This window comes from Jaculus jaculus, chromosome 6, assembly GCF_020740685.1.
Source record: "Jaculus jaculus isolate mJacJac1 chromosome 6, mJacJac1.mat.Y.cur, whole genome shotgun sequence".
Taxonomy (NCBI): Eukaryota; Metazoa; Chordata; class Mammalia; order Rodentia; family Dipodidae; genus Jaculus; species Jaculus jaculus.
The window spans coordinates 89,221,344-89,249,109 of NC_059107.1; the positions used below are offsets into that span (position 1 = coordinate 89,221,344).

The 27,766-nt window shown below is 42.8% G+C and overlaps 1 protein-coding gene across 4 annotated transcripts in view; it reads left to right on the plus strand.

The window, feature by feature from the left end:
• Pced1b (PC-esterase domain containing 1B) overlaps window positions 1-27,766 on the plus strand; it is a 191,853-nt gene that overhangs the window by 12,981 nt on the left and 151,106 nt on the right. For 3 of the 4 annotated variants that reach the window (XM_045153226.1, XM_045153225.1, XR_006637776.1), the window contains exons 2-3: window positions 12,270-12,351; window positions 16,188-16,263. The gene's annotated coding sequence lies outside the window, so the exon portion shown is untranslated. Of the gene's footprint in view, window positions 1-12,269; window positions 12,484-16,187; window positions 16,264-27,766 lie in introns of those variants that run through there. The other variant, XM_045153227.1, reaches the window with a different exon arrangement.

A 27,766-nucleotide genomic window follows, 5' to 3' on the forward strand; every position in this document is an offset into this window, starting at 1 on the left:
TGTACCTACCTATTCTCATATTCTCCTTCTCTCTCTATGAAAATAAATAAACATTGTAGAAATTTACATTTGGAGAAATAATTAAATGGTCAGAGATAGAAAGTGATCTCTTATGATTAAGTAGGGATGTCAGGCTGATGATATATGCTTATGATCCTAACACTGGGAGGTAGAGTCAGTAATTCAAGGCCAGCCTGGGCTACACAAGATCCTGTCTCACAAAGAAAAAAGCAAAGAAAAGCCAGGTGTGGTGGCACATGCCTTTAATCCCAGCACTCAGAAGACACAGGTAGAAGGAAGGAGGATCGCTGTGAGTTCAAGGCCACCCTGAGACTAAATACTGAATTCCAGGTCAGACTGGACTACAGCAAGACCCTACTTCAAACAACCAAAAGAAAAAAAAAAAACAAGAGAATGAAGCAATGATAGCATGAATCTTATGATTCTTCTCCCTGACATTTACCATTAAAAATACTAAAAGCAAAATGGTATCTCTCTCTTGTACCAAGGGTCAGAAAGCCTCCTAACTAAATGTCAAATGGCAATGTAAAGAAATGGCGGGGCTGGAGAGGTAGCCTAGTGGTTATTAAGGCACTTGTCTGCAAAGCCAAAGGACTCAGGTTCAATTCCCCAGGACCCATGTAAACTAGATGAACAAGGTGGTGCATGTGTCTGGAGTTCGTTTGCAGTGGCTGGATGCCTTGGCACACCCATTCTCTTTCTTTCTCTTTTACCTGCTCCTCCCCCAAATAAATAAATAGAATATTAAAAAAGAAAGAAAGAAAGAAACAGTTGCTGGGCATGGTGGCACACGCCTTTAATCTCAGCACTCAGGGAGGCAGAGGTAGGAGGATTGCTGAGAGTTCGAGGCCACCTTGAGACTACATAGTGAATTCTAGGTCATCCTGAGCTAGAGTGAGACCCTACCTTGAAAAACAAAAAAAGAAAGAAAGAAACAAGAAACAGTGATGTGGTAAGATAAAGCATTAAAGAAAGAATAAAATCCCTGAACTTTGGTCCCAGAACTTCCTTGTATTATCTGCGAGCACGTAAGTAAGTGACACCCTTTCGGGTTCTCCCCCCCCCCCCCATTTGTAAAGCGCAGAGGCAGCGCTGTGCTCACAGCTTCATTTCACAGCATTGGCCGAGATGAGGCAGGTGAACTGGGCTTTGGGAATTACAAAGCTGTAAAAGTCTTATTGCCCTTGGCCTTGGGCATAGTCTGATACAGCACAGATGTCTAATAAATGTTTGTTGAATCTAATGGCTAGGTTTATGTACAAAATAAACAGAGCTGGAGAGGTGCCTCACCACAATATGTTTATATCAATTATGTGGCTCCCACGAGGCCTGCTGTACCAAAGTACAGCCGGTCCTTGTCTGCTCAGCCCATCTTGCTCCCTTTCAGCTGTTGTAGACGAAACAAGTGTGCTGGTCTGCATGCATGCCTGGGCTTCTCAGAGCCCCTGGAGACTTGAAGGTGACCATATGGGGCGGCATCCTCAGTGGAGGCCATTGGTTAGGAGTGGAGCAAGACTCAGTCCTTAATAGAGAGTACCCGAATGGTGCTATAGAAAAATCAAAACAAAACAAAACCAAATGTAGCAATCCCTCTCTCCAGAGAAGTTTTGACATGCTGCTACCTGCCTCGTACTCTGTGGTGGAAAAGCATGATAGGAGAGGAGGGTGGCTTTCCTTGGCAGCTCCTGTGAGCGAGGTCAGGTGCAGAACTGAACTAGGGGATGGGTGGTACGTGTGCTTACTAGCACTTTCTGCTTGATGGAAATAGCAAGATGACCTTTATTGTGGCAGCTGTCCACACTTATCTCCCAGAAGAATTTTCACACATATTAAAATGATTGGAGGGTTGGATAGATGGCTTAGCAGTTAAGGTGCTTGTCTACAAAGCCAAAGGACCCTGGTTCAATTCCCCAGGATCCACGTAAGCCAGCTTCACAAGGTGGTGCATGCATCTGGATCTGGTTTGTGGTGGCTGGATGCCCTGGTGCACCCATTCTCTCTATCTGCCTCTCCCTCTCTTGACCGTTCCCTCTCTCTGCCTCTTTCTCACTCTCTTTCTCAAATAAATAAATAAAATATTAAAATGATTACACATCTGAATAGCCCTTTTCTAAATTTCTTTTGCTGAAAAGTCAAAATGTTCGAAATTTCTTTTGCTGAGAAACTTGGCTGGTTGGCTGTAATTTTAGAAGCAGAATATCCATTGAGTCAGAATATGAACATGGTTAACTGTAGGGTGGCCAGGGAAAAGCTGGATGGTGGATCTCCAGGCTGGTTCTTATTGGCATATCTAGAAGCTTGCTATTTTGGATGTCTTGGAGTTAATTTCATATGCATGAAATGATTTAAAATATTAAAAAATATATATGTAAGAGGCTGGAGAGATGGCTTAGTGGTTAAGGTCCTTGCCTGCAAAGCTAAACAACCTAGGTTTGATTCCTTAGTACCCACATAAAGCCAGATGCACAAAATGGTGCATGCATCTGGAGTTCATTTGTGGTGGCTAGATGCCCTGCTGCACCCCCTCCGCCATCTCTCTCTCTTTCTCTCTGTCTCTTCTCTCACTGTACTTGAAAATGAATAATAAAATATTAAAGGTATCTAATATTTAGAATTTATATTTAAAATATAAAATGAAAGAATATCTACCTACCAACTGTAAGCAAAAGTCCAGTGGCTCCAAGCTTTATGCACGCACAGATGCATCATAAGCACGGGATGCATAGAGCCATCCTCCCAGCCCTGAAATCATCCTGCTTTCTGTGCGTGCTCCTGTCAGCTTTGGTAAGTTGTATTTTTTAAACAGGCCATTTTATCCAAACCAATCAGCACAGAATTATTTGGTCCTTTTGTTGTATTTTGTATTGCTATTGTTGCGAATATGTGCCCCTTACCTTTAAAAAAAAAATCAGTCCTGCTAAAGTTTTACCAACTTGTTCATTCTTTTCAAAGGGCACAAGTATCTCTTTGGATTGTCTTCCTTTCTGCTAGGCCTGCTACAGCAGTAGCTATAAGTCTCAAGAGACTGCAGTGTATCTCCATGTTGCAGAATGTGTTGGTCTGTTCAGGCTGCTATAACAACAATCTGGTATCACATAAACTATGGAGTTTATGAAGAACAGAATTCCTCTCACAACTTGAGGTCAAAGTGCAGCAGGTTCCATGTTCAGGCCTCACATGTGGTGCTTTTTAGCTGCGTCCCTATCCCGCAGGTCACTGTTATAAGGACGCTAGCGCCATTCATGAGGGCTATAGCCTTGCTATAGCCTTATACTCTGCTTACCTCCCAATGACTCAACCTTTTAGTACCATCACCGTGGGGGTTGGAGTTTCAACATGTGCACCTTTGGGAGCATAATATTCAGACTATCACACAGAATTATACAATTTATCTTTCTTTACTATGGCTCTAATACAACTAGACCTTTTAAACGACCTAGCCCTCATGACTGCTATGTTCTTACCATATGGCCTAGTTCCACGTATATTTTATACTAATAAGGACATTACAACCATTTTTGTAGTCAACAGTAATTTATAAATGCCTACATAGATATGCTTTCTTATGTGTGGTTAACCCTCCCTATATTTCCATCTGAGGTTATTTTCTTCTGCTTTGAAGGACATCTTTTTGTTTTTATTTTCTCTTCAGTTATGAAGGATGGGTTTACAAGATAGAATCAGCAATTACTTTCCTTAAGCAATTAAAGTTGACCACATTGTCTTGTGGGATCCATTATTCTGTTCATAAGTCAACTGTAAACTTAGTATTGCTTCTTTGAAGATAATGTCTTTTTTTGTGGTTTTATGGTGCTTTAAAAAAAACATCTTTTGAGTATAATGTAGATATTTGCATTTTTCACTGTGTCTTTTAGAAAATATTTTTACTTATTTATTTGTGTGTATGAGAGAGAGAGAGACAGACAAACAGAAAGAGCATGGGCATAGCAGGGCCTTGCCCACTGCAAATGAACTCCAGACACATGCACCACTTTGTGCATCTGACTCTGTGGGTTCTGTAGAATCAAACCTGGGCAGGCAAACTTTGCAAACAAGTGTCTTTAACTGCTGAGCCATCTCCCCAACCCTGCCTTATGTCTTAAATCTATGTGTTGATGCCTTTGGAAAATTCTTGTTCATTATCTCTTACAATACTTTTTGGCTCTACTTTTTGAAATTCCAATTATATATGAATATGAAGTGCTCCACAGGTATTATGCTCTAACTATTGTTTCTGTTCTCCTTTTGCTTACAAGTGCTTCTGTTGGCCTGGTTTCCAGCTCACCGATGCAGCCTAATCTTCACGAGTTACTGTCTGTCCAATCTGTTGCATAACCTATCCACTTCCTCACTTCAAATATTTTTCAGATGTTTCGAGTTCTAGGATATCTATTTGATTTTTTTTTTTTTTACAGATTCTAACTTTCTAGTCGAAATATCCTTTTTATTAGTCTCTTAACTATATTTTTATCAGAAGTATTTTACATTCCTTTTGGGAAACTAATTTTTTGATTTACCCCTGGTCAGGCATCTGGGAAGCTCGATCTTTTGCTGTGACTGTCACATCCCTAGTCAGGGATGTGCACTCAGTAGTAAATATCTGCCATGTAGGAGTTCATAGTCATTGGGTTCTCCTTGTTTCTGAGCCATATTTTATTTCCTCATTTTGGGAAAGAGGAGCTGAGAGAGTCAGTGTGGAGGCATTCCTAAGCATGCCCCTGTTTCTCTGCTCTCCACACCCCTGAGAGCCAGGTCTCTGTGTAGCATCATTCCCCTTCACTTTTAGGAATATCTTATTGTCACTACTATTTAGAGACTATATCCTATATTGGGCATTGGATAAGCATGACTCGGTAATATAAATGTTTTTTAGTTAACTAGGCCTAATTTATTACAAAGATCTGTTCACTTTTAAATTTGATGTTGATTTATTTTCAGAACTAAATAATTACCTCTTTCAATACATATGCATATTAATATATAGTAATATGTTGTATACAGCTACTCACATAAATTAATTCATCTACATTTACTTCTTTTAAAAAATATTTATTTGTTTGTTTGCAAGCAGAGAAAGAGAGAAGGAGACAATGGCATGCCAGGACATATTGCCACTGCAAACGAACTCCAGATGCATGCACCACTTTGTGCATCTGGCTTTATGTGGGTAGAGGATAATCGAACCCAGGTTTGCTTTGCAGGCAAGTGTCTTAACTGCTGGGTCATGTCCCCAGCCCTATATTTACTTTTTTTTCTCCTGAATCTTGTCCTTTAAACTCACTGAAGATGGAGCCAATTTTCTCATAGTTTGTCATTCTCAACAACATACTTTACATACTATGGGAACAGTAAGTCTGTGGGTCAGACTGAATAGCAAAGTCTATCCCTTACTCTAAAATCAGTATTTTAAAGTCAGACCTTTTTGGGCTGGTGATATAAATTAGTGGCATAGCATTTGCTTGGCATGCATGAGGCCCTAGTTTTAACTTCCAACACCTCAAAAAATCCAATGGTTCTAATTTTGTTTAACAGTTTTCTTCTTTGGAGATGTCTTGCTTTCTAATGAATACTTTAGTCCATTTCTTTTATGTTATTTTAGAAAAGAAAGTTAAAGCACAGCCACTATGTAAGTTAAGTGGGCTGGTTTGAAAGGTATTTAAGATGGGGCTGGAGAGATGGCTCAGTGGTTAAGGTGCTTGCTTACAATACTTAATGACAGGGGTTTGATTTCCCAGTACCCACTTAAAGCCAGATACAAAGACTATACTTTCAGGGCTCATTTCTATACTTCATAAAGGCAGATGCACACAGTACTGCATGTGCATGCATCTGGAGTTCTTTGCAGTGGCTAGAGGCCCTGGCATGCCCATTCTCTCTCTTTCTGTCTCTCTCTTTATAAATATATAAATAAAATATTTTAAAATATATATTTAAGATGAAATTTAATTCTATACTTACCACAAATGAATATGCAAGTTTGTTTAAGGAAGCAAGGTTAAACAATATTGGTTTTCCCATGAAGTACTGAATTTACTCAAATTCATACACTTGCTGAATGGTAATTTGCAGTTTTCAAAGAATGGCAATGTTTAGCCTCTTGCCTATTCTCTTATAACTTGATGGGCAAAAATACAGAGAAGCAGAGGATTATGGGAGGCAAGGAATTCACTTTTGCACACTTTTATTGCTAAAGTTCAGACTAAAGTGAAGTGGATGCCCAGTTCAGTACCCTATTCCTGTCCACCCAAAACCCCTAAAATGGCTCATATGCCTGCAGAAGACACATCCCTGAAAATATACAGCTTAATTACAATTTCCTTTCTCCTTCTAGCTCCTAATCAGTAGATTTGAAGAGTCAAGCATATGGAAACATCTGCCTTGAGTAAACAGCCAGTTCCCTGAAAGCTTACCTGCAAGCCACAGGCAGTAGAGAAGGCGAGACCAGGCCGATAAGACTATGTTTATTTTAGTCCTGCTGCTTGGTTTTTGTTTCTAGGCACTGGACTGAACTTTGTTTCCAGAGCCATGAATTATCATTGTTTATGTATCTAAATTTATTAATACTCTGCTTTTAGAAATTATTGACTATAATAGATTTGGGGAAATTCTTTTTTTTTTTTTTTTTTTTTAATGAGAGACTGCTAAGCCATCTCTGCAGCTTGATTTTGGGAACTTCTTAATGGTGAGATTTAAACTGTGCTCCAGTGGAAAGCTTAACAAACACCAACCAACCACACTGAAGAGCAATTGGTAAATTAGACTTTGGGGTGGAGTGCTTGCTGTTCTGGGCCCAGGCACTGTGTGAAAGATTGCAGAGGTACCCACACTACATTAACCAATGAGTAGATAAAGAGAATGTTGGTCCCCAGCTCAGTCTCAGTGAACGCAGAGGTTCTCTTCACGCCTGTAGTGGTAAGGCACTATAAGACTGTGACATTTGTAGTAGGGGACAAAGGGTAGCGAGCCAGACATCAGATACTTACCCATATTCCCAACACCATTCTCTGTTGTTATATGCCAATGTGAACTTAGTGCAGCTCTCTCCAACACTAACCCCATGCCACACTGAGGAGAGAAAGCACTTAGCAGCTGATATGTTTTGAGGGCATTTATACCACCTTTCCAGCACTTCTCTGGGAATTCCTGCTGGAAAAGACAGCTCAGGCAGCCCTGACTTACCATGAATTTTCCTGGCTGCCACCTGCTTACATTAGAGGGAGATCTATGGACAGTGACCCCAGAGTCTCTCTCATGATTTTTGAGGCGAGGTACACAGGCAAGGCCAGGCTTTGGTCTTCAGCTGATGATCGTGCTCAAGGAGGACTGAGTTTGGCATCAGGGCAAGGAGAGGTGCTTATGACCAAAGCACCTTGGTGGTATTTCTAAATGAGAAGTGATCAGGAGATGCCAAAGTCTGACAAAAAAGAAATTAGGTTCTTAAGAAGCAAAGAGGGGGGCTGGAGAGATGGCTTAGCGGTTAAGCGCTTGCCTGTGAAGCCTAAGGACCCCGGTTCGAGGCTCGGTTCCCCAGGTCCCACGTTAGCCAGATGCACAAGGGGGCGCACGCGTCTGGAGTTCGTTTGCAGAGGCTGGAAGCCCTGGCACGCCCATTCTCTCTCTCCCTCTATCTGTCTTTCTCTCTGTGTCGCTCTCAAATAAATAAATAAATAAAAATTAAAAAAAAAAAAAAGAAGCAAAGAGGGTGAGTCAAAGAGAAAGTTAAAATGAAACAAAAACCTAGACAAGGGCTGGAAAGATGGTTTTGTGGTTAAGGTGCTTGCCTGTGAAGCCTAAGGACCTATGTTCAACTCTCCAGGTGCCACATAAGCCAGATGCAGAAGACAATGCAAGCGTGCAAGGTCACACGTGCACACAAGCTGGCACACGCATCTGGAGTTCCATTGCACTAGCTAGAGGTCCTGGCACGCTAATTTTCTCTTCTGTCTCTCGTGAAAAAAATTACAAAAAAAAGATGAAAAAAAAGAATGAAAGAGAACATGGAGAATAATTAATTAACCCAGCCAGACTTTGTTTCCTGCCTATGGAAGTCTATAAACTCAGTGGTTTATCTTTGCAGTAAACTCCTCATTATTTCAGTTATTTGGAGTAAGATTTGATTCCTATCAACCAGCAGCCTGTGAATAAGGGACAGCCTTCCTGCCCCCAGGGCCGGCTCTCTCCTGTCGGGACAGAGGATGTGAACCACTCAGGCGCTCATGGTCTTGGTTTGAATACATAGTGAATTACAGGTCAGCCTGAGCTAAAGCAAGACCTTACCTCAAATAGCAACAGGAACAAACAAATAAACAAAAAAAAAAATTCAGGGCTGGAGAATACTGTGTAAAATATCATCTGTAGTATAGTGTAGGACGAGGCCCTTCGAGTTACTGTTTGGGTAGCCAACCCCACACTCTACCAGGAGGGGTTAACCCTTCCCTGTTCCCCACGCTGCACACAGCACATACTATACAAACTTCTAAACGTATCAGTGTCTTGGAAAATAGGGACAAGGGTCTCCACTGTCTTCCGCGTGCTTTGTTCCTCCAAAACAGTTTTGAAGAGTCGCAGCATTCTTTGGACTGGATGCATGTCATGATAGTCAAATACTGATAGTCAAATACTCTTCTTTTCCCTTTTGCCAGGCTTTCTGAACTTCCATCTGTCCTTGAATCTCTGTGAGCTCTGCTAGAATTGTTTGGAGTACATGAGAAGACAGGAAATCATTATCAGTTTTTCCTTAGCCCAGCAGTTTAAAAAAAAAGAAAAAAAGGATTTGGCCCAGTTGCATTCACAAAATGGTGATTAAAGAAGCTATTATCAGCAATTGGAACGGGCTTTCTCAGCCAGCACAACTTGCTATGTGCGCATTCCTAATCACAACATCCCATGCCAGTCACAAAGTGACTTTCTGATGTAGACCCCAGCACACTGATATTGGGGCAGTTTTAGGTGTGTGCACCCAGTGGCTCTGAAGGCTCACACTGTGCAGTATACAACACTCACTGAGGTCATTAATGCCAGTGGAGAGAAAATCAAATTTAAAAAGACTAAGACTATTCATAAATAATGTTTTAGAAAAGTTATTTTCATTCATAAAGAACTGCTTTTTCTGGCAGATTATCACTATAATTTTATTTCCTTTTTCTTTATTAGAGGCAAGAGTAATATTCAGAACACTTACAAGTTATACAGAATTAGATTAAAAGAAAATGATGGTTTTGGCATGCTTTGTTCTCTACCATATTATGTTCTTGTCTTTTCTGGTACAATAGTAGGATTTATTTTCTAAACATTCCAATTTTATAGAGTGAGTCACTATGAATGTAGAACCAACTGAGTCACCCTCCATCCATCTTTCAATCATTACCCTTGTTTTCATTTTCCTTCTATATACTTATCATACTGAAAAAGATGTTAAGAGTTCTTCTATTTAAAGCACTTCTCCACTTCAGTTATTTTGTTTGGCTCACATGTAATACTGTAAAGCTATCATTAACCTTATCTTTGTTCAGAATCCTCTTTAAAATATTGGTTTGGAACCTTGAGTCATGTGCATTCTTCTAGTACATGAAATCCAGTGCCTTCCAACTGGGATAAGAGTACTAAGATAGAAAAGACCATTCAGACTGCGGGCTATGGTGATCAGTGTCTTCTTCACTTGGCCTTTAAGTAATCATCAACTTAAAGGTAACCTGGCCATCTTGTTTCAACTATGGAGAACGTATTTTAGTATGTGTCAAGTTAAATAGAGTCATCTAAGATATTCAATTTAATGTAATGGATTGATTCGGGGGCCCATATTTTATTATTTGTATTATTTTAAGAAAAGTAAATGTAGATAATCGAGAACAAAATATTATTTGGGGTGGGAGTTGGGGCATGAGGATGGACACAGATGGTGAGGTTAAGAACTGGTCACTGTGATAGCACCAGTAAGCCGAGGGGCTTTCACTGAATGGGCTTTCTTGTGCTTCAACTTCCTCCTCAGTACAATGAAATTTTCCAGGGCCTTGAATCTCATTGTAATTCTCATTGCTAATCCTTTTCCTGTTATCATTTGACACAAAGCTTGTAACACAAAACATTCCCAATTATTATGCACTTAACAATCCATTATTGGGTAGCCATTAGAAATTCAATGCACTAATTTTCATTAGCCCCCTTAATAACTTTTGCCATTCTAACTGTGTCAATGGAGAAACTGTGAATTGAAAGAAATTGAATTGAGTTTGTTATATATTATTTCTAAGAAAAGAACTCAAAGAAATAATGTGACATAGAAGTCTCTATATAAATGCTACAATATTGACTTCCAGGTAGTTAGTTTCTTGACTACGTCCTACTGCAGACTCATAGGCTACCTGCTCAGTAAAATGCGTGTGCTACCAGAGTAGTATTTTAGTATCATTTGCTTTTAATATTGGAAAACATTCCAATTCTGGTGAGCATGATTAAACATAGAAGTTTACAGGTAGAATGCATGAAAATGTGAGTATATTAAAGAATTTTTGACATGTTTTGCCATTTTGGGTGCAGAGATAACAGATCCCATCCCGATTCACTGTTCCGCACCTCCTACCCCAGTACTGCATTCTCCAATTCTCCAATCGGCATGCTGCCACCTGGACAGAGCCTATGAGGTCAGGAGATTCTAGATTTCCCTTTAAGGTCAGCCCATTACAGTATCAGGTTGAACCATAAAATTGATGTTCTGGTAAGAAATTATTGGTTACTGGCCGCTTCCGGTAGCTTAGGCTAAAGAAAACTGGGGTTGAGTTCCTGTTCTGTATTCCACAGCAGCCAGTTGCTGTGGGTCAGCTTAGGGCAGTGACTTCCCGGCTGGGCCTTGGTGTGTGGGATAGCAACATGTGCTTTGTAGGCCTGCTGTGACGACCAGCAATGACATATAGAAATATTGTGTCTGGGAGTACTAATGGTCAAGAAATAGTTAATCATAGAGTTTTAAATATAAATAACTTAGAGAAGTCCATCATTTTTTCCTCTTGCAATTTCTGCATATATGGCAAGGATAATGGTTGCTATGGTAGAGAGAAATAGACAATGTTTGCTTGGCAGGCATGATTTTTAAAAACCCCCATAGCTTTAAGGGCCTCCCATTTCTGTATGCTCTGGTATGTCCTAGTAAGGTCACAGATAAAGTTGCCATACTCAGTGGAGGATCTAAATAGGAAATGTACTAAAGCAGACCAAGAGCAGAGTTTTTTTTGTTTTTTTTTTTTTTACCTTTTTTGTTTTTTTTAAGAGCAGAGTTTTTAAAAAAAAAAAAAATCAAAGCCCTGAGCAAACATTCTGAACTTTTGGCAGAGGAATTGGGCTGCCTGAGTCCCCATGACTCGGAGTTATTAATAGTGACTCGATTTGCCATATTTTGAGCAGATTCATATTTATATGTCACACAGTACCAGTGTGAGGACACTTTCAAAGCTTTTGAAAACTGGTTATCCTGAGCAAGAATGGAGCAAGGAAGGTGCCCGTTGTCTTCTGTGTGGCATCTACCACACTATGCTCATTAAATGCTCTGGGAAAGATGGGTACTGTAGCCACGTCTGGAACGTGGCTCCATCTGCTTGGCCAGAAGCTGTGATGAAGTCACAAGTTGCACAACAGTAGTAATTCGCAGCTATTTATGACCATTGTAACAGGGAAGGTCTAGATTAGAAAGCTGTGTTTACATGCCGTGAGGCAAAAGGGCTTCATGAATCATTCACACAGTAACATTTGGTCAAGCCAATCAACCAAGTAATGAAAATTCAGCCAGTTGGTATCGCAGCTGTGAACAGCACTTCTCCAGGTCAGCTCTACCTTGTGGATGCTGTTCTGCATCTAAGAGCAAGCTGACTCCTCAGCTCCCTTTAAAACAGCCCCCTCCCCTCCCCAACCTGTATCTTTTCCACCTACGCTCAGGACATCAGGCAAGTTAAAGAAGTCGAACCCCAGAAGAGCACCTGTGCACATAATTAAGAAAATGTATTTTTAGCACATATTTATTTTCCCATTGTCATTGCTCTGTTATGTGATTTGAGTTAGTGACCCTGATGACTCATTTGCATCATGATCAGTAAAACCCGTTCATTTGTCCATTTAAATGGACTTGAGCTTTTAGTTAATTATCACTTCCTGACAGCCTGAAGGTCAGACGATTTCCTTTTGTTTCATTCTGCAGCTAATCCCCTCATTAAGGGTGATGGAAAATGAATAATTAAACATGTGCCATTTTCCTATTCCAGGTAATGAGAGGTCCTCAGATCCCAGAGCATGCCACAAGAGGAGAAGCCAAGAGAGTGTTGAAGACTTGCCGCCAGCAAACATGTGAGTGTCTGGCCCCATGATGGAAAGGCATCAGCTAAGACACTTCCCCTGAAGTAATGAAAGGAGAAAATACCAATGATAGCACTGGACTCTGGCTCTCCTTAATGACATGACACCAGGCAAAGACTCTGGGTTAGTTATTTTTGTACTGCTATCACCAAAACACCTGACAGCAACAGCTTAGGGAAGGAAAGGGTTGTTGGGGCGCACAGTTTCAGAGGAATTTCAGTCCATCATGGCAGAGAAGTATGACTGCAGGAGCATGAAACGGCTGTTCACACGGTGGTAGAGCAGGAAGCAGAGAAGGGTAGGCTAGAACCAGAGATGAGTACACCCTTTAAAGGCCCATCTATAGGGCTTCCACCAACCAGGCCTCACCTCCTAAAAGCTCCATAGTGTTTGAGACCATTGGAACCTGTGAAGAACATGCCTTCTTCAAACCATAACAGCAATGAGCCTTTGGCAGTGTGTTTTCAGTTGTATAATGAGTTTGATCTTGATAAGTATCTTCAAGATGTGTTGATAAGTATTGAGTTCAAGATCCAATGACCAGTGCTCACAGTGGTACATTTCATACAATCAGAGATCAATAGTGTTGGCTGACCATATCATGTTCAGTACCATGATGGTCAGCCACCTGCTGAGTGACGTGGATGTCCTGCCTCAAACAAACACCAATTGTAGAGTGTTCAAAAATTTACTTGGAGGCTGGAGAGATAGCTTAGTGGTTAAGGCTCTTGCCTGAGAAGCCTAAGGATCCAGGTTTGCTTCTCCAGGTCCCATGTAAGCCAGATGCACAAGGTGGTGCATGCATCTGGATGCATACATCCCCTTGTGCATCTAGAGTTCACTTGCAGTGGCTAGAGCCCTGGCATGCCCTTTCTCTCCCTCTCTCTCTCTCCCTCTCTCTCTCTCTCTCCCCCTCCCCCTCTCTCTCTCTCTCCTTCCCTCTCCCTCTCTCTGTTTTTAATAAATAAATAAAAATTAGTCTTAAAAAAGTTTACTTTAGCCGGGTGTGGTAGCACATGCCTTTAATCCCAGCACTTGGGAGGCAGAGGTAGGAAGATCACTGAGAGTTCAAGGCCACCCTGAGACTACATAGTAAATTCCAGGTCAGTCTGGGCTAGAGCAAGACTCTACCTTGAAACCCCCCCCCAAAAAAAAAGTTTACTTTGGTTCACTGGAATAATGATTAAGGGTAAATTGTGTAGGCCTTGGTGAAAACCTCAAATCTCTGGGGTGCTAGGAAATCCAACTTCTACCAAGCACTGGTCTGCAGGAAGAACAATAGATGCGACCCAGAAAACCACATGGTGAGGGGTGGTAAAACCACCCACAGCAGCCTGCAGAGGTACCATTCTAATTCCTGCCACACTGCTGGGTCTTGTCACCCCAGCTGTCCCTCCATTTCTCCACATCAGTGGAAGCAGACTCAGCCTGAACCACCCTAGTTGGAACCAATCAGGGCCCCACCTTTTTTTTTTTTAATTTTTATTTATTTATTTGAGAGTGACAGACACAGAGAGAAAGACAGATAGAGAGAGAGAGAGAGAATGGGCGCGCCAGGGCTTCCAGCCACTGCAAACGAACTCCAGAGGCGTGCACCCCCTGTGCATCTGGCTAACGTGGGACCTGGGGAACCAAGCCTCGAATCGGGGTCCTTAGACTTCACAGGCAAGCACTTAACCGCTAAGCCATCTCTCCAGCCCAGGGCCCCACCTTTTACTTTGTACTTTTAACCTTTATATTTTGATTTCTGTCTCATAAGAGTATGTTTCAGAGGGTCCTTAAGTTCATGCTGACTAAAGGTGGACTCAACCCTGCTAAGGAAGTCTTGACCCCATTAGGAGACAGCACTGTGTTTGGTTATTTCTTTTACAGAGTCAGGCAGTAGACTGTACAAAACAGGGGTAGGCCCCTCTGAAACACAGAGTCCAGGAAAAGCTCTTTAGAGGAAGTGGTGAGGGTTAGGATCTGGGCTGAGTCTGGAAGAATGATCAGGATTTGGCTGACAGAGAAAAATGGTAGGATGTTTACAGTAAGTGAGGAATGTGGGCAGTCTAGGATGTGGAGCTAAAACAGGGACTGGGGCTGGAGAGATGGCTTAGCGGTTAAGCGCTTGCCTGTGAAGTCTAAGGACCCCGGTTCAAGGCTCAATTCCCCAGGACCCACCTTAGCCAGATGCACAAGGGGCGCCCACGTCTGGAGGTCCTTTGCAGGCTAGAGGCCCTGGCGCGCCCATTCTCTATCTATCTATCTGCCTCTTTCTCTGTCTGTCGTTCTCGAATAAATAAAATAAAAATAAAACAGGACTGTAGAGGAGTGAATGTGACTAGGGCTGCTCGCATTGGCCTGTGGGGAAAGGTCTAAGGGCTGCATGGAGGTCTTGGAACTTATCCTACTGTCAATATAAATGGTAGAGGGTGAAAGCAGAATTCCAGAAAGAGCCAAGCATGGTGGCTCTCGCCTTTAGTCCCAGCCCTTGGGAGGCAGAGGCAGGAGGACTGCTGTAAATTCAAGGCCACCTGGAGAGTACAGAGTGAATTCCAGGTTAGCCTGGGCTAGAGCAAGACCCTACATCGAAAAAAAAGATTATTTACAGAAAAAGCCGGTATGACCCCACACACCTTTAATCCTAGCACTTAGGAGGCGGGGGTAGGGAGATCACCGTGAGTTCTAGGGCACCCTGAGACTATATAGTGAATTCCAGGCCAACCTGAGCTAGAGTAAAACCCTACCTCAAAAAAAAGAAAGATTTCCAGAAAGAAAAAGTGCATAGTGTTGTAGATGCAGAATTGGTTGAAGTAGGCTTGATGGAAGGTGAAGGGACTAGGGCCTGTGCTAAGAGAAACCTGGAACTGGGAAGGAAAATAAAGTTCACCTGAGGCGCTCTGGGATTATATGCAAAGGGGTGATAACTACTGCTCAGAATCTTAGAATTTATTCTGCCATTTCTCTACTCAAAGTAGTCAATCATAGTTGATTTTGGTGGGGAAAGTATTTTTCCCCTTAAAAAAAAATTGGCAGGGGCCTGGAGGGATGGCTTAACAGTTAGGACACCTGCCTGCGAAGCCTAAGGACCCAGGTTCAATTCCCCAGGTCCCATGTAAACCAGATGCACAAGATGGCGCATGTGTCCAAAGTTTGTTTATGGCAGCTTGAAGGTCCTGGTGTGCCCATTCTGTCTGTCTCTCTATATCAAATAAATAAAATAAATTTTTTAAAACAAAATTGGCATAGTGGCACACGCCTTTAATCCCAGCACTCAGAAGGCAAAGGTAGGAGGGTTGCTGTGAGTTCGAGGTCAGACTGGGCTAGAGTGAGATCACATCTTGAAAAAATAATAATAATAAAGGCACTGGGCTTTCCATGCTCTCTTTTCCTGTTCTCTCATCTCTGCACCTTTCATTGTTCCAGCGGTACTGTTAAAGCTGCTACTTCTAGTAATTTTTGTGTGCTTTTCTGAGACAGAGTCTCTCTAGCCCAGGCTGACCTAGAATTTACTATGGAGTCTCAGGGTGGCCTTGAAATCACAGCAATCCTCCTACCTCTGCCTAATTGTTTAATTAATCTGCCAAGTTGTCTAATTTTTTAATTGAAAAACTTACATCAGAGGGCTGGAGCGATGGCTCAGTGATTAAAGGCAGTGGCTTGCAAATCCTGCTGGCTTGGGTTGGATTTCCTAGTACCCACATAAAGTCAGGTGCACAAAGTGGCTTATACATCCAGAGTTTGTTTGCAGTGTCAAGAGGCCCCTGGCACTCTCAAATAATTTTTTTAAGGTTAGAAAATTAAATATGGAGGACAATTTATGTATCAATTTATCATTCTTTCAGAGGAATGAACAGGACAAGAGCATAAAAACCCACCCAGAGTCACCCAGCTAATATACCTTGGACCTGCTACTAGAAGGTAAGGATTTGGATTCCAAATACAATGCTCTTCCTGCTTGGTCATAAGAGTCCAAAATGACCATTTCACTATTAAAATAAGAGAGGGTGTTTTCCATTTTCTCCATAAATCAAGAACTGTTTAGATGGATAAACTCATCACATTACTCGTTACTTTAAGTATTGTCTTTTCCTGTTTATAGATAATTAACTGTGAGGTACGCCTTGTATTGAAGATACCATTAAGCAGGGGTGTGAGACCCAGTGTAAAGGAAAGAGGGTACATATGGGAAAGTCTAGACCTCAGGCAGCCCAATTCCCTCTTTCCTGGGGTTGAAGGCTTGGTGAATTCATTCTGTCTCTGACCCTAACATGAAGACATGGAGCCTCCTGCCAGGGAGTCCACGGAGTCTCTCAGCACCTCTCCCCATGTGAAACCCCCTTCTCCACCCCTGAAGGGAGCTCCTCCCCTGAGGGCACCTAGCAGCCCCAATTTCCTGCTCTCCCTCTATAAGGACTTCAATGTAAAGTGTCCCCAATGTGTTCATGAGTTGAAGGCGTGGACGCTAGCTGGTGATATTATTTTGTAGGTTCTGGAAACTTTAGGGGTGGGAACTAGCAGGAGGAAGTAGGTTAATGGGGGCATGTCCTTATGGGCTGCATCTTGTCTTGGGCCCTGGCCTGTCTCTACTTCGTGGACAGCATGAGGTGAGCCACTTTGCTTCCCTGTACCTGTCTGCCCTGACGCTCAGCCTCCCCACAGGCCTCTAACCTGCGCAGCCAGCCAGGTCTGGATTGAAACTGTTAGCCAAAATAAATCTTTTCTCCTTTGGGTTGTTTCTGTCAGGTATCTGCCACAGCAACAAAAGGCTGTCTAACACACCCTCCTTCACAGTTCCCCATCTGTCCTAGAAAAAGTGTAAAAGGAAAAAAAATCATCTTGTCAAAGCATGTTCCTTTTCTTTTTCCTCCAACCTTTTTATTTTTTTTTTTTCCCTCCCTCAGCCACTGCTTTTCATCCAGATGAAACTGCTCATCTCTACACCAGGCACATACTCTAGGCCTTGCTTCTTCTGCCTCCATGCCGCAGCTTTCACTATTATTTTGTAGGTTCTGGAAATTTTAGGGGTGGGGATTATCTGGAAAAATTAGGTTAATGAGGGCACCTTCTCCCAGACTAGTTTCTTTCTTCGTAGGAGGAATTCAAACTGGAGTGGAGATGGCCCAGTGCCTACCTAAGACTCTTGCCGACTGGTCTCCCACCAACTCAGTGGCCTGCCCTGGCTCAGGCACAGGAAGACCTCCGCAGAGGCAACTGTGGAACTTAATTAACAGAAACTCTGACATATGCGCTGTAAAGTGTGCATAAAGCAAAGCATATGTGACTGAGAGTGTATAAAGGGCTGTTTTAACACAAGCCAATAAGGTGCTCAATCAACGTGATTTTCATTAGGATCTTATTCCATTAAACCTGGGTCACTTAAGAGATCTGGGTGAGCCGGGCATGGTGGCTCACGCTTTTAATCCCAGCACTCAGGAGGCAGAGGTAGGAGGATCACCATGAGTTCGAGGCCACCCTGAGACTCTATAGTGAATTCCAGGCCAGCAGCCTGGGCTAGAGTGAGACCCTACCTTGAAAAACCAAAAAAAATAAATAAAATAAAAATAAAAAAGAGAGAGAATGAGATCTGGGTGTATGTTGGGTTTGATGATATTTCTGTTTTGAAATTGAATCAATTAGAAATGCAGTAATGGTAAATTTTCTAAGCTCAGTTCTGTCCTTCACATAATATATGTATCCATTCTTTTTGCAAACTTAAAGTCCCAGGCTTAGCTAGAACTTTGAGTCGTTTTGTTTTATGAAACCTTGAAGGTTTTTGTTTGTTTGTTTTATTTTGTTTTTGCTTTTCAAGTTAGGGTCTCCTCTAGCTCAGTCTGACCTGGAATTCACTACATAATCTCAGGGTGGCCTCCAACTCATGATCCTCCTACCTCTGCTTCCTGAGTGCTGGGATTAAAGGCGCGCACCATCACGGCCAGCTGAAATCTTGAGTTTGTAATGTTTAGCTCATTAGACACTGACTTGAAATCATCATGGCTCTGCTCTGTGTGTTCCCTGGAAAGCCATTAGTGATGAAGCTACTTGGATCTTCTAATTCTCTCATTTCCTTTTTATTTCTCACAGCGTTCCTCAGTTTATGATTCTTTAACTTCACAATTGTCTAGTGCTGACCTTGACTGAATTTAACATCAATACTATGGTTGGTTTTTCTTCAGGTACTTGAAAAGATGTAGATGGCAGCTCTGTGTCAGCAGTGTTCTAGATGCTAAGGAAATCATGGTCAATAAAACTTCTTATGGCCCCTGACCTCATGGATTTCCATTCTGATTGAGCAGGCAGGCAGTGATCAAATGACCATATAATCATCACAAAATTAAAATTGTGATACATGGGCTAGAAAGATGGCTTAGTAGTTAAGTGCTTGCCTGTGAAGCCTAAGGACCCTGGTTCGAGGCTCGATTCTCCAGTACCCATGTAAACCAGATGCACGAGGTGGCGCAGGTGGCACATGTATCTGGAGTTCATTTACAGTGGCTGGAGGCCCTGATGGGCCCTCTCCTCCTCTTCCTCTTCCTCTTCTTCCTCCTCTTCCTCCTCTTCTTCTTCCTTCTTCTTCTCTGTCTGTCGCTGTCAAATAAATAAACAAAAATAAAAATTTTTTAAGAATAAAAAAGAGGTGGGTTGACAGCAGCTCCTCCCATACTTCTTTAAAAAAATTATGATACATGAGATAAAGAGAAAATAAGTTTAATAATTTAAAACCTAACTTACAGTAGTTGTGATTTTATCAGCATTTGTCTGTGGAAACCTATTTATACTATAAAAAAGATGAGGCAGAGGTAGGAGGATTGCCTTGAATTTGAGGCTGCCCTGAGACTACGTAGTGAATTCCAGGTCAGCCTGAGCTACAGTGACCCCCCCAACCCAGAGCTTTTCTGCACTAGCTGGAGGCCCTTGTACACTATCCCCCCCCACCCCCGCCTCTCTTTCCCCCTCTCTCTAATGAATAAAAATAAAATATTTTTAAAACACAAAAAAGATGATATAGATTAAAGTAAATGTATATTTTCCAATCACTTATTAAGTATGTAAAACTTTAATACCTGTTTTTCATTTTCTCTTAACAGTCCTCCCTATTTTTTTACAGTAACAAAGCCCACTTCAGATATCAAAGAGGGTTACATGGCACACAGGAGGCCAGTTTGAATCCTGCACTGGATTTTCCTAACGGAACAGCTGAGATGTTATTGTGGGACAGAGGAGCTGTAAGTGCAAGCTGCTCTTGTCATAGTCATCCTTCCTTACCCTCAAACTCCTTACTGATACCCCTGAACTCCACAAATTTGGCAGCAAAGAGAGGCAGATGATGGGCCCATAGAGAGTCCCAGGGTGAGCATGCCAGCTTCAGACCACAACCTGACTGGTCCCCTGTGGCTTTCCTCATGGTTGGGGTATAGGATATGTTAAATTCTTGTACCGGTTTAAGTGACATCGAGTCTATTTCTGTTACTTGCTACTGATAATTCCACATAACAGAAAACCAGAACTTAACATGAATGTTTCTTATGGTAAATTACTCCTTGTGACTGGGCTGCCTGGGAATGAATCTATTGAAGCTCCAATTTCCTTGGTCAATTCTGTGAAGCAGTTTTTTATTATACTAAGTGTGCCAAGTATCTGAGTGTTTGTTCAGAGTTGGAGAAAGGGAATATCCTCCAAGGTCAAGGCAGATTGGTGAAACATTCTCTCAAAGTTCTGATTGGTGGGTGCCTGGGCTACGTGTCATTAGGCAAGATGGAACTTCGGTGATTGAATCAAGAGGCTGGGAGTCTTGGTGGGTTCAAAGTCTTGCTCATCTCCATGGTCTTTTCAGACAAGTCTCTGGGTCAGGGCCAGCATATGCTGTACCAGAGGTAGAAGGAGACTCTATCTCCCCTTCTCCAAGCCCTCCAGTAGAAGGCAGCCCCAAGGGCCCAAGTCTAAGGGGATAAATTGGAGTGACTTGCTCAGACTTTTTTCTAATTTCCCAGCAAAAGGCAGGGGCGGGGGGGGGGGTGAGTAAAGTGGGAGAACGAGGGAGGGCCATGGCCAATGTCAGGCCCTAAAGAAGGGAACAGAGAAAGTGGCACAGGGATGTAAGGCATAGTCCTCACTGGCTGTGCAGCTGATGGGACATAGGGATCAACGTGCAGAGAACCTGCTAGTGACCCTGGTGGGTAGGACTCAGTGCCTTAGAGATGAAGGGAGCAAAGCCTTGGATTCAGCTCAGGTTCTAGAGCCACCTGACCTGGCTAGCCTCCCACCCCTTAGCCAGCTCCACAGAGACCTGTTAGGATTCAGTCTTCTGGATATAGAAACTATTGGAAAAGGATGTTTTCATTCCCCAAAACTCTTTTACACACAGATGACCACTATAAACCAGGAAAATTAAGGCCCTGACTGCCAATTCAATTTTCCTGAATGTCCCCAGGAAAGCCATTGAAGCTTTCTGAATTAGAAATATGTAAAGTTGGAGTAGAAATAGTAATCACTTTATAAGGCTGTGTGAGGACAAAATGCCAGTATGAGAGAATGAAAAGCTATGCTGATTCCACTGAGCACACGGGAAATGGTGTAGGGAGAGCCATGTCAGCCACTAAGTTAGCAGAGACTTATTATCGCCGGGAGTGAAGAACCTGCTGGAGTGGGGTCGGTTAGCGTTGCCTTCTCCAGCTCAAGGCTTGGGCTCTGCTGCTGGAACGGGATCTGAATGGGGGCCAGAAGCAAACAGTGGGGAGAGCTGCTAAGATGAGCAGCTGCTGGGCTACTCAGGAGCTGGGTGGGGAGCTGCTTCTATGCACACTGAACAGGGCCTGACTCGGCAGTCTCAGAGGAGAGTAAGTCAGGAGGACTTCCTCTCCCAAAGCCCATCGTACCCTACCCATTCCTAATGGTCAGATCTAGAAATGAGGCAGTTCCCAAATGCTCACCAGCTCACTTCTCTGTTCCTCACACCTTTGTCCAGCCTGGATGATCAGCATTTTACTTCTTGCTAATCCACAAAATGAAATTATAATCTGTTTCCCACCTTCTGGCCTCTGATGGGACTAATCTTCTTTTCACGTATTTATTGGCCATTTTCATGTGTTCTTAGGCTTCCATTCCTTGACTTTTACAACAAAATGAATCATTTTAAGAATCAGTTTGAGCCCATTCATCATTTAGGCCACACTGTATTTTGCTTAGTTCCTTAAATTTCATGTCTTTAAGTCATCTATTTAGTTTTTTTTTACATGTGTATAATGTTTCTGAGGCACACATCAACTTTGTCTTCCTTTGACAGGTTTCTGTCACTAGGTAAAATTCTTTCATCTTTTGAATACATCATGATTCATATTTGAAAATGAAAGGCAAAATAAATTTTCTAGTTTGCCTTCCATCTCAACGTGAAATCATTCTAGGCAGAGAATCACCCACTTAGCATGCGTTTGTACAGTCTGAAGAGCAGCGTTAGTGGCAGGGTGCTGAAGACAAGCTTTAAGAAACTTAGAGTTGGGCTAGAGAGATGGCTTAATGGTTAAGCACTTCCCTGTGAAGCCTAAGAACCCCGGTTCCAGGCTCAATTCCCCAGGACCCACGTTAGCCAGATGTACAAGGGGTTGCACGCGTCTGGAGTTCATTTGCAGCGGCTGGAAGCCTGGCGCACCCATTCTTTCTCTCTTTCTCTCTGCCTCTTTCTCTCTCTGTCTGTTGCTCTCAAATAAACAAATAAAAACTTTTAAAAAATTAAGAAAAATAAAGAAACTTAGAGTCTTTGATTTAGGATTTTGTATGTGTGTGTGGTGTGTATGTATGATTGTACCCATGTGTGTGCACGTGCTGTACACATGTGTGATTGTACATGCCCATGTGTGTGCAGGTGCTGTGTGGAGGCCAGAAGTCACTGTCTACTTCAATCACTTTCCACCTTATATTTTGAAATTAGCTGTAGCCATCACACCCTAGGGACTCCTCCTGCCTCTGCTCTGCAATTACAGGCCGGTGTTGCCACATCTGGCTTTCATAGGGAAATGGGGATCCAACCTCAAGCGCTCACACATGCACGGCACGCGCTTTACCAACTGAACCATATCTCTAGCGCCTCTTTGAAATCCCTGCTGTCATCTTCCCATCAGTTTTCCTGCTGTTTGCAGCCAATCATTTGTGTTTTTCTTCCTCTGCAAACAGAGGTTGAGGCATGTAAGTGATTCCCAAATCTCACTACACGGTGGAATTACTTGAAAAACTTTTTTTGTTGTTGTTTTTGATGTAGTGTCTTGCTTTAGCCCAGGGTGATCTGGAATTCATTATGTATTCTGAGGGTGGCCTTGAACTCACAGCAATCCTCCTACCTCTGCCTCCCCAGGGCTGGGATTAAAGGAATGTGCCACCATGCCCAATTGGAAAACTTTTTTAAATGCTTTTCAATTGTTTTCTTTAGATTCTAAATGTGTTAGATTTGGGCAGTGAGTCAAGCTCAGTGATCTTGAACCTACTAAAATGAAGACTACTGTTTTCCCACACAATGCAATGGAGTTTACAACTGACCTAAATGCTTAGCTTATTTGTTGGTAGCTGAAATTACTTATAAATTCTCCTGCTTTAAAAAAATTATTTATTTGAGAGAGCAAGGGGAAGATAGAGAGAGAGAATGGGCATACGAGGTCCTCCTCTAGCCACTGCAAACAAACTCCAAATGCGTGCATCACTATGTACATCTGGCTTATGTGGGTCCTGGGGAATCAAACCTATGTCCTTAGTTTTTGCAGGCAAGAGCCTTAACAGCTAAGCCATCTCTTCAGCCCTTCTCCTTCTTTTCCCACTATTCCTATAATGGTCATGTCCCTGGCCAAAACATTAGCAATGGGCTTTTGTTGAATTGCAGATGATCAGAGGGGAGTAAGTGAATGAACAATTGTCCGTGTGAATCAGTAATCCTAAGGACAGCCAGCAGGCACTTGTCACAGCCCCACTTAGTGCACTTAGTGCTGAGAGTGCCCAGTAAGCTTTACAGACATACTTGTCAGTAAAGAGGCAAATACAGTAAGATTTCAGCAAGACATACTTCAATGGACAATTGTGTACTCACTCAGCAACCATGCAACCAGTCAATTATAAGTGATAAGCATATTTCACCCAGGAAGTGTCTGATACTAGGCTGTGTTTGATAAGAGCAGTGTATCCAGTATAAGATCTGTTCCAAGTTTATTAATATGACATAGTATTACTGTTGGACAAGGGACATGGATTTGTTTGTTTGTTTGTTTTTTCGAGGTAGGGTCTCACTCTACCCCAGGCTGACTTGGAATTCACTATGGAGTCTCAGGGTGGCCTCGAACTCACTGCGATCCTCTTACCTCTGCCTCCCGAGTGCTGGGACTAAATTTAGGTGTGAGCCACCATGCCCGGCTTTGGGGCTTGGAATATTACTGGGGAGACAAACCCCTAAAGCACAACGGTATGTCATTAGACTTACATGCATGATAAAGATGTCAAGAACAAGAGGAGCAGCTTCACCTTGAATATCAAGTGTGAAGTGTTTGGGATCCTCTTGTGTCACCATTCAGGAACACAGTCACTGAAAGGTTCTGAGGAACCCTGAGAAACTGCTTTCATCAGAAAAATATGGACTTCACTTTTAAACTAGCATTTTCTTTCATGTGGTTCTTGATCGGGCTTTTCTCTGCAAGAGTCAATAACAGACACAAACTGAGGTTGGTCCACCTTGAAGTTTGATTTCCTAGGCCACCGTACAGGGAAACACAGTGTCACAGTACCAAAGAATTGAGCTCTTCAGTTCAAAAGCTGTGTACAGCATGAAGGAATGTGCTGGTGCTCTTTAAAGTGTGGTTTATGTAACTTCAAATTTCAAAGAGAAATATGCTACTCCTCCCACTGACTTCAGTTGCTTTAGAAGGCTGATTTTTTTTATTGGTATTTGGTAGAACTAAGAGTCCATTGATTATTAATTGTCTTAATAATAGCAGCCCTGCTTGTGATAGTGCTGGAAAGTGTTTTGTGGGCTGCTGGGGGAGAAAAGTCATCAACAGTCTTAACTGGCAGTGCACCCTGTGAGCTACACAATCAGCCAGCCACGTGAGATGTGCACACTGGTGTAACAGTGGCATGACTATTGGGGGATAACCAACTGCTCTGATTGGAGTTGAAGCCCCCGCTCCACGAGGGGATGCATGTCTGGTACTGAAAACTTAAGTCAAAAACCTATGGCGGGGGAGAGGTCATAAGCCCTAGGGGAAGCTACTGCTATTGTTTTGTGTTGAACCCATGAAATTGTCTTCTAAATATTTATGTGTATGCCCATAGATTAGAAGCTGTGTTTTGCATATGGTGGTGACTAGTGGGGAGAGTTATAAGTATCACAGTATGGAGAACCGAGTGACTACTGAGTGCTCAGCACTAATCAAGACACCTATATTACCCCCTCCAAGGCTCAGAGGGCATTGTGTAAGAGAGGTTGAAAAGAACTTAAGAATCAAAGGATGGGGAGCAGTGCTTTGGAATGCTGTCGAATGGACATGAAGTGGCCATTGCATTCATGACCTCACAGCAACTGTTGGTACCTATACAATTTTGTGTGCATCAGCACTCTGTCATCACCCTGTCCCTCCCTTTCTGTGGAATTACTTACAGTTAATGGTTGTTGGTGGAGTGGGAGACATTTTCTACAAAAGTGTACCCACCGGTAAATTGTGTGCGCTCTGGTAAATAATCTCCCACCCATACTTATTCCAGCAACCCTAATTAAACTCAGTGGGTCATGCACACGCACACACACAAAAAACATCAAAGTAGTAGTTGAGAAGTAGGACGACTGAGAGGAAGGGGCAGAGGAGACAATAGAAGGTTATATAGGGAGTTACGTTCAAAATATATACATATATAAAAATTGTTAACAAAAATTGAAATAATAGCAGCTTAGGGATGTCATAAACCTAACATCTCAAGGGTCTATTCAAAGCCACGAAGACACAAAGATAAGGCCAATATCAACCTGGCCTGGAGCAGTTTGCAGTGTGGGACCATAGTGGAGCCTCCAAGATGCAGCTGCTGAGCTTTTGGGCATCAGGAACATCTCCATGGACTTACTGACCCCTAGAAGAAGTAAAAAAGAAAAAGAAAAAAACAGAAAGCCTAGGATTTTTCTGTATATTATTTACATATACATATTTAATTGTGATAGAATATACAAATACTAAATATACCATTTTAATTTTTTCTGTTTTTAGTTTGCATTTGGATCATAATCCCCTTCCATTACCTCTTTTGTTCTCCTCCTCCACTCCCTTCTATTGAACCTCTTATTCTTTCCAACTAATTCCACTTACTTTTTTATTTTTTTTTTAGGTAGGGTTTCCCTCTAGCCCAGGCTGACCTGGAAATAACTATGTAGTCTCAGGGTGGCCTTGAACTCACAGTGATCCTCCTCTGCCTCCAGAGTGCTGGGATTAAAAGTATGTGCCACCATGCCTGGCTCCACATCTATTTTGATGTCTTTGTTGGGGGTAGAGGCTCCTCTATTATCCATGAGAAAATATTGGTTAGCCCAATATTATGCAGGTAATGACAGTTGTTGTGAGGTCATGAATGTAACAACCACTCCGTGGAAGACGGCATTCCAGAGCACTCCCCACCCCCCATCCTCTGACGCTTACATTCTTTTCCTGCATCTCTGCTGTGTTCCCCTGACTTTTGGAGGGGGTCATACAGATGTCTCATTTAACGCTGAGTTCTCAGTACTCACTTATTCTCAGTACGTTGGCAAGTTCTGAATCTCCCCAGTAGTCACCAGATGCAAATAGAGCATCTGTGACCAGAGTTGAGAGCAGCAGTAGTGTATGGGCATACATATAAGAGTTAGAGATCAATTTGCTAGGCTCAACAGCCAAACAGCATCAGTAGCTTCTCCCTAGGGCCTATGACTTCTCCAGCCATAGCTTTTGATTAGGTTTTCAGTACCAGACCTTAATTGCCTCCTGTGGAGTGATCTTTAACTCCAGAGAACAGTTGGCTGCCCCTAGAACAGTCATGCCACTATTATACCAGTGGGCACAACGTACCTGGTTGGCTGGCTACATAGCTCGCAGGGTCCATGGCTACATAGGACTGCTGATTTTTTCCCCCTCAGCAGTCCGCACAGCACTTTCCAGCACTTGACAGCTAGCCAGCAGGGAAGAAGCCTCTAGCTCACCTCCAGTTTGAGTTTTAGCAACCTACAACTGAAGCGTGTCGTGTCTTCCACAATAGGGTCTTGCAGTCTAGTTCTGGTGGGTGACCAAGACTGTTAGCAATAGCTTGTATTGTTTTGGGGCCCTCAGGGGCCTCCCTGGCCAACAACTCCCTGGGAAGTATCTTACCTCTGGCACTGGGATTTTCCTGTACCAACCTATGGCTTCTGGGCACAGCATTCTCCACCCTTGCAGAGTACTTCTGTCCACGCTCTCTCTTTTTTAATATTTTTTTTTGTTCTTTCTTTATTTATTTATTAGAGAGCGACAGACACAGAGAGAAAGACAGATAGAGAGAGAGAGAGAGAATGGGCACGCCAGGGCTTCCAGCCACTGCAAACGAACTCTAGATGTGTGTGCCCTCTTGTGCATCTGGCTAACGTGGGACCTGGGGAACTGAGCCTCGAACCGGGGTCCTTAGGCTTCACAGGCGAGCGCTTAACCGCTAAGCCATCTCTCCAGCCCCACGCTCTCTCTTTTTAATTATGTATCTTAGCTAGCTAACAAGTAAATAGATTTCCACATGGCTGTTTCACAATGCCTTGAGTTTTTGTTGCCCCTCCCTCACTTCGCTCTGCCATCCTCCTCCCCTGCCCCACTTGAACCTTTTCGCCTCCAGTTTTCTTCCCTCTGCTCACGGATCTCAGTTCTCCCCTTACATCTGCTCCTCTGCTCCCCCCCCCCCCCAACGGCTCCATGCTAGCTTCCTGGCTTCTACTAACTCAACTCCAACTTACATACAAATCTAAGAATTTGAAGCTAGGCTCTGCATAAGAGAGAAAAGATGTGGTGTTTGTCTTTCTGAACTGTGTGCTTTCTGAACTGTATGAGGCTGGGTTTTCTGTCGCTCAGGCTGGCTAAGTCACTATGTAGTGAGACTGGCCTCCTCCACCTGAGCTCATCTTAATCCTTGTTAAGTGTAGACCCTTAAGTACCTTTACATCTTGTGCTGCCCACATCCATCCAGAGCTCTTTTCATCTTGTAAAACAAAGACTCCACCCACTCCATTCCCCATCTGCCCGTGACAACCCCTTCCTTCCACTTCTTGGCTATGAATTTCATCTCCTCCTACAGCGGACTCATCCAGTGCTTATCCGTTTGTTGTTGGCTTACTCCCCTCAGCACAGTGTCATCAAGCTAGACTTTATTTAAAGGGTTAAAACCTTCATGGGTCTCCTATGCATGAACTATACTTGCT